Source organism: Acomys minous (assembly GCF_964271855.1).
Source record: "Acomys minous genome assembly, chromosome: 1".
In the NCBI taxonomy this organism is placed as follows: domain Eukaryota; kingdom Metazoa; phylum Chordata; class Mammalia; order Rodentia; family Muridae; genus Acomys; species Acomys minous.
Window position 1 is genome coordinate 153529308 of NC_140483.1, and position 7814 is coordinate 153537121.

Here is a 7814-nt window from a genome sequence, read left to right on the forward strand (position 1 = left end):
AAAAATCAGTGTAAAGAATGGATAAACACAAACTGGAGGTTAATTGTTCTCACACCCATGCCAGACTATGGTAGGACACCTCCAGCTCAGCAGGTCGCCAGAGAACTCTGTTCCAGAGAGCTGCATCTTCCTCACTGTGCGTACCCTGACTTGCTTGTCTATCCTTTGGAACACAACTTAGTTGAGCCTCCTGCTTCCTTTCTCATAGCCAAGCTGCAGTTTTGTTCTTCCCTCAGCCTGCTGGACTCCAATGAAACTAGTCACTTGAAGAAAAAAGAGCTACAGACCCTGGTGGGAACTTTATTCTTTCCACTGCAGGAGATCAAATCCAGGGCTGGCAGATACTAGATTAGCCATCTACCACTGACATGTGTCTGCCTCCCTGGTGGACACGTTTTAGTTCCAACCTCATTTGAGCCATTGGCTTGACCTCTTCCTAACCTCTTCCCCTAAAAGTTTCCTCAGCACTTTGTGGTCCTTATCTATATATCAGTCATGCTATGGTGCACATTTGGAATGCCACCTTCCGGAAGGCCTGTGTGTTAAATAAAGACTTGCTTCCTTCTTGGCAGGATATAGTGGGAGGTCTTAGTTCATTGGTCACATTCCCTCAAAGAAGATCCTGGGATTTCAGCCCCTCCACTCGCACTCAACTTCTCAGGCACCATGAGATAAGCAGTCTTCTCTACCACATGCTCCCAACTATAACAGTCCTGCCTCATCATAAGTCAGAAGACAACAGAACCAACCAACCAACCATAGCCTGAACCCTCTGAATTGATCCAAAAGTCAACCATTGTAAAGACTCCCTCTAGCACCTTCTGATTGGCTTAATAAAGAGCTGAGCAGCCAATAGCAAAGGCAGGAGAGAAAGGCGGGACTTCTGGCAGTGATAGGACTCTGGGAAGAAGGCAGAGGCAGAGAGAGTCAGACAGAATAATAAAGTGTCGAGGCTAAGATTGAGAGGTAACAGGAAACATGGCAGAACATAGATTAGTATAACTGGGGTAATTTACGATAGATAAGAGCTAGTTGGGAACAAGCCTAAACTAAGACTTTGTAATAATTAATAAAGGGTCACCATGCTATTATTGGAAGCTAGCGGTCCAAGACAGTCTGGTTATAATTGGTGCCTATCAATTCTACTCACCCTTCTTGCTTTCTCTTTCTGTCACACCTTTAAAATTACTATTTTGGGAGCTGGGAGCCTGGCTTAATGATAAAGCACACATTTAGCCTGTGTGAGGTCCTGGCTGTAATTCCCAACACAAGAAGAGACAAGAGCCTGGTAGTGGTAGTGGTGCACACCTTTAATCCCAACATTTGGGATGGGAGGCAGAGGCAAATCTCTGTGATTTAAAGACCAGCCTGATCTACAAAGCGAGTCCAGGACAACCAAGGCTACACAGAGAAATCCTGCCTCGAAAAGCCAAAAAAACAAACAAAAGAAAGAAAGAAAGAAAGAAAGAAAGAAAGAAAGAAAGAAAGAAAAAGAAAACAAGAAAAGAAATCAGCATTTCCTTAGCTACCTTCTGTACAATTCCCATGTCTTCACATTTACTTAGTGTCTTAACTGCTCTCTCTATTAAGCTTCCTGGACATCTCTGCCTAGAAGTCCTACTGTGGGTCAGTCATACCCAACATATTCCCAGCTGAGCTTAACTGACTTCCTTCTCAGGCTTGCTCCATGTCCTTCCAGGTGTATAGAATCAGCATCTTGTTGACCACACCAGACCTCAGAGAGGAATAAATAGCACCGCCTCTCCTTCACCCCTGCTCACTGGGTACAAGTAGGCACTAAGTGCCCTGCTTAGGATTCTTCCAGTTCTAACCGCAGAAATCAGCTCGCCTAAGCACCCCGCAATGGACAAGTATGGGAGCAGTTCATAAGAACAAAAGAAAATTAAACAACTGAATTGCTTGAACAGTAGACACCAGGCAGCCTCAGTTCCATGGCAGGAAGTGAAAGGAGTTCCCACAAGGGAATAGCAACCCAAAGGTCTATCAGTGATGTGGCCTTTCAAATTTAGATATAATGTAGTAATAATAGTTATAAGTGCCAAACCTTTGATTCAACCTCGGTTCCCGTGCAAAGACACCATAGATGGAAACGATTCCGAGTAAGATGTAATGAATCTCATTAACAGCCTGTGATGGTGGTGCGTGCTTTTAGTCCTAACCCTCAGGAGATGGAGGCAAGCGGGTCTCTGTGAGTTCGAGTCCAGCCTGGTCTACAGAGCATGTTTCAGGACAGCCTGGCTACACAGAGAAACCTTGTCTCAAAAAAAAAAACAAAAACAAAAACAAAAAACAACCTTGTTGACCTAAATCTTTGAGAAACCTTTGCTGATCTTCACATTTCTCAACAACAAAAAGAAGAGTTAAGGGAATTTCCATCCTGTGACTACAGAGAGTAAGAAATAAAAGAATTCTTCTCAGGAGGAAGACTATATTAAAATTTCAAAGTCATGCATTGCTATGACTTTAATGTTTAATAAGGCTCACAGGGGAATTGTTTTTAATTACTGAATTTCCTCATCTGCACTATGAGTGAATTTACCAGCCTTGTGTGGTGTATGCAAATCCAGAATGAGACTGGTTTACTGAGATTGGAGAGATGCTCAGCTGTTAAAAGCCCTCGCTGCTCTTACCAAGGACCCAAGTTCAATTCCCAGCACCCACCTCAAGTGCGTGTAACACTAGCCCCAGAAAATCCGATGCCCTCTTCTGGACTGTGCAGGGACTCACATACACACATAGCACATACTACCTCACACAAACACACACATACATACACAAAAATAAAAATAAAATCATCTAAGTTGTGGATCTAAAGGCCATTCTGTGGCCTCGCCTCCCATGCTGTTAAGGAAATTGAATGCATTCAAACAGCACGAAGTTGGTTTCTTCAGAATTGATCAAAGTCCTGAGAGAGAGGAGTTGGCACACTTAGCTTGGCTCATATAATCCTCTGAACTGTCTATATCCCTCAGTGTTCTGCCTGTGGCCTCTTCCTTTAAGTATCTTCGGGTAAAGAGAAGCTCTCAGTCTACTCTCTTGCTTTCGGGGTCCAGACCTTTTCTTTTAGCCCTTATGAAGCTCACCATGGTCACTTTCAAAGTTTACCCTGGCCTAGCATGCTCAGTGATGTTTCAAGGCAGCTTAGTCTTACTTGATGTCTATTCCTCATGGCTCCCTCCTTTCATCATCCTTGATTCATTTCCCCCAATCTTTATAAAACTTCTGTTTCTGTTGGTTCCTTTCTATGCTGCTCTGCCTTGTACCTCACTTAACCTTTTCCTTCATCAGAGAGCATCAGGGAGTCCAAATAACCGAAAGTGCATTACATTGAAATAATCAAAGCCATTACATTGTTTGAAGAATTCAAAACAGATTATTCGAAGCAGGGGGCAAATGAATGGAAGTAGACTTAGTGAGAGTCTGTTTCAATAATCAGTAAACAAGGGAGAGAAAAAGAGCAAGAGGGAGAGACAAAATGACCTTGAATTAGGACAGCAGTGATAGAATTAAAGGGACTTTTATGAGCACAAGGCAGATTGAGAAGTCAAGGCCATTGCTAGATTAGGAAAGGAGGATGAAGACAGTAAGGATGACTCCCAGAATTCTCAGTGACATGCAGAGAGGCTATTATGTGGGGCCGGAGAGCTGGCTCAGTGGTTGAGAGCACTTGCTGCTCCTGTAGAGGACTTGGGTTGGTTCCCAGCACCTGTAGGGCAGCTCACAGCCATCTGTAAACTTCAGTTCCAGGAAATCCAGAGCCCACTTCCGGCCTCTACAGACACAAGATACATGTACACAGAATACACTCACATATATTAAGGCAAAACATTTCCTCACCAGGCCAAAGTCACCTGACATGGCTGCAAGGAATGAGACCAGCCTCAGGCTGGAGGGGCCACAGCATGACTGAGGCTGTGGCAGTTTTATTGAGAGCAATCAGATTTTTTTTATATATTTCTTTATCAGAAACAGAATATGATGGCAATTGCCAGGATCAATGTAGTTGTAGTTGCCAGGATACAATGGCGTTTGCAAGCTGTGCAGGGTACCCATGATTAGTGTCTACAACCAATTGTCCTGTCAAGCTGCCATGCTTTCTTGACTACTAAGGGAACACAGTGAAGCACAAGGCTGCCTAAACAGCTATCTGCTAGCTTATATTAATTGTACAAAATAACCAGTCTCGCTGTGGCATTTCCATACTCGTCTGTAAGGACTTTGATCATATTCACAGTTCATCACGCAGTCTCCTCCCCATCCCACTTGCCCTAGTCCTCTTCCCGGATAGTCAGTCCCCAGTCCGCCTTCACGTCTTCATGAGAGAAGACAAGGAGCATTTGTCCTCCCAGTTCTGGCTTATTTTAGTTAGTGTGATGATTTCTAGCTGTACTTGCTTTCCTCCAAATGGCAAATTTGTCCATCTGTATGGCTGAGCAAAATACTCCATTGTGTATACGTGCATGCCACATATTCCTTATGTATCCACGGATGGACACTTATACTAATTCTTTCACCTGTCTATTATGAGTAATGCCACAATACAGGTGTGAATACTCTGTCGTATTCTGATTTGATGGCTTCCAGTGCATACCCAGGAGTGATATCCCTGGACCACATAGTACTTACATGTTTTTAGCTTATTGAAAAATCTCCATACTGATTTCCTTAGTGAATATACACTGTACATTCTCACAGACAGTATATAAGGGTTCCTTTTCCCATATAATCTGTTAAAGTTATTTTTATACAGCTTTTTTTCTAAGTTTCTCTCTTAACCCAGCTATCACACAAATAATTGAGAATCTTTTATATTTGTTTAATTATACTTCACAACATGATAACTGAGCACTTATTACTCTAATCTTAACCTTCTTTGCTAGTTTGGTTTCCTCCCACATACACCTGAGAGATCCTTGCACTTTGTGGCTTTCATGCTCCACCTCCTTCTCCTGATGTCTTCTACACCTCTCCTGTACTCTAATCCCCTACTTCCTCTTCTAACTCCTCTTCCCCTGGCTGACAGGAAGTCCATCCCTATTCTCTCCCTTGCTCAGCGATTGGCTATAAGCTGCTTTATTGACATATCAGGTGATGACTGGGGAGCAGAGTTTTATGCAACACTGAGACAGGAGATTCTCAGAGCAAGGCTTGCAACCAGATATGGGGGATACAGACATCAGCATTTGAATTACACAATAACCTTATGCCTACAATATTTTTTGTTTTCTTTCTTTTTTTTTTTTTCAAAGAAAAGAAGTCCATTTCTTAGGTCTGGAGGCTGCTTTCGTGAGAACTTCTGCACCATGGCATGTGGAAGGCACAGCATAACCAGACAGCACATCTTAGTTTGGCCTTGTTGACTGAGGGAAGTACAAGCTCAAGATACTTTTGCTTTTTTCATTTTTCTAGTAGCTCAAGATGTTGAATAATTTCCTTATTTTTACTTATCATTGGTACTTCTTAGGAAAACTCTTTTCATTTTATTCCTTCATTTACTGACTGGATCATGTGTTCTTTTGGTTGTTGATATTTTTCAGTTCTTTATGTGCCCTGAATAATAATCCCTTGTCAGATTGATAACTAATGAAGATTTCTCTTAGTCTGGGGCCATCCTATTCATTCTGATAAGTGGTGTATCTTATGCTGTGAATAACTTTGATTTGATATGATCTGTGAGGGTTTTTTATTACTATCTCTAAGCTTTTAGAGTCCTATTTTAAAAGCTGTTGCCTATGTCCATATCCTAAAATGTTTTCCTGCAAAACTTACAAAGTCTCGTGTTTTACATTAAGGTATTTGACCCATTTTTGTCTGATTTTTGTACAGGGAGAAAACGTCTTATGTGAGTCTTCCACATGCGGTTATCCTGTCTTTCCTCCTCCACCATTTACCAAAAATGCCTGTCTTTTCCCCTAAAATATGGTTTTGGTGCCTCTATAGAATAGAATACCCATGACCCAGCTCTGTGGGTTAATGTCTGGGCTCTACTTCATTCATCTACATTTCTGCTTTTGTGCCAGTTCCTGCGGTTTTTAATACTATGACTCTAGCATAATTTGAAATGAGGTATTGTAATACCCCCAGCAAAGACCATTTTGTGTGTAATTGCTCTGGCCACACAGACTCTTCTGTGCTTCCATGTAAACTTTAGGCTTACTTCTACAAGTTCTGTGTCATAGGAATTTGGAAGAGTAATGAATTAAGTCTGTAGATTCATTTGGGTAATATGGATCAATTTCTCAATATTCTGTCAATCCATGAACGTGGGAAGTCTTTTCCATCTTCTAGCTCTGTTTTGTGCAGGTCTCTCACATCCTTGGTTAAGTTTATTACTAACTAAGGTGTTCATTTGTTCAAGACAGTTGTGAATGGGACTTTTTTTCCTCAAATTCTTTCTCAGTATGTTCATTAATGGTGAATAGAAAAAGTACTGCTTTTATGATTTTGTTTATGTTACTTTACAGTGTTTATCAGACCTAAAGCTTTCTCATGAAGCTGTTAGGGTCTTTGACAGATGTGACCATATTGTCTGCAAAAAGAGATAATTTTCTTTCATTATTTGCAACTTGTATCCTTTTATTATTTTTCTCTTGCTTTATTGCTCTAGCTAGGAATGTAAAAATGATGCTGATAAGAATGGAGAGAAAAGACACTCTCATGTTATCCCTTATTTTAGAGAACCTGCTTTCAGTTTTTCTTCATTCTATATAATAATGGCTATAGTTTGCTGTATGGATACATAAACTTTATTATGTTGAAATATGACCCTTCCATTCCTAGATTCCTCAGGGATGTAGACTTCATCCAAGGCGTGTTGTATCCACATTATTACATGATATGAAATTTACATCTGCTGACTGCCATATGTGGAACTATGCTTGCATCCCTAGCATGAAACCAAAGTCAATCACGGTTTTCAGGAGGATGTTGAACTTGATTTGCAAGGATTTTAGCATCTCTGTTCATCAAGAAAACTGCTCCTTAGCTTGTTGTTGTGCTCTTATCTGGTTTGAGCACTGGGATAATACTAGCTTCATAGAGCTTAAAGCCATTCCCTCACTTTCTATTTGACAGAATAATTCAAGAAGCTTAGGTATTAGTCCTTTAAAGGTCTGTTAGTATACAGCAATGAAGCAGTCTGTCACGGGCTTTCCTTTCTCAGGAGGCATATTGTTATGTCTTCAGTCTCGTGGCTTGTTAACGGTGTGGGTCATATTCTCTAGGTTCAATTTTATAAGTTTGATGGTTAATATTGATCATTGACTTAACCTACAGAATCATCTAGAACTGCTCTTACCGCCACTGTCTGCCACTGACTGCCACAGATTGGAGGTGCATGTGATCTGAAATCACTGTGAGAATATATAAAACAGAACCTGCGTGAATATTTCCTGTCATGGTATCTGTGATGCAGCATGAATGGCGATTTCAAGAGCAGGCTTTGGCACCAGAGTGCCTGGATTTCAGTACCGCCCCAACCACTTACAAACTGGGTGACTCTGGGGTGTTATAAAACATAAACCATGGGCTAGGTGGAAAACATTCTGTGGTATAGCACTTGCCTTCCGTGTGTGAGGCTCTGTCATTGCAAAAGAAAACATAAACGTCACGGGGCCGAGGAAGAAAGATCAGCTGGTAAAGGGCTTGCCTTGCAAGCACAAGGACCTGAGTTCAATCCCCAGCACCCTCAAAAAGGGGGAGGAGAGGCTGGCAGGGTTACTGGGGAAGCAGACACAGGAGGATCCTAGGGCTGCAAACCAGCAAGTATTGCCACACCTGTGAGCTCTAGGTTC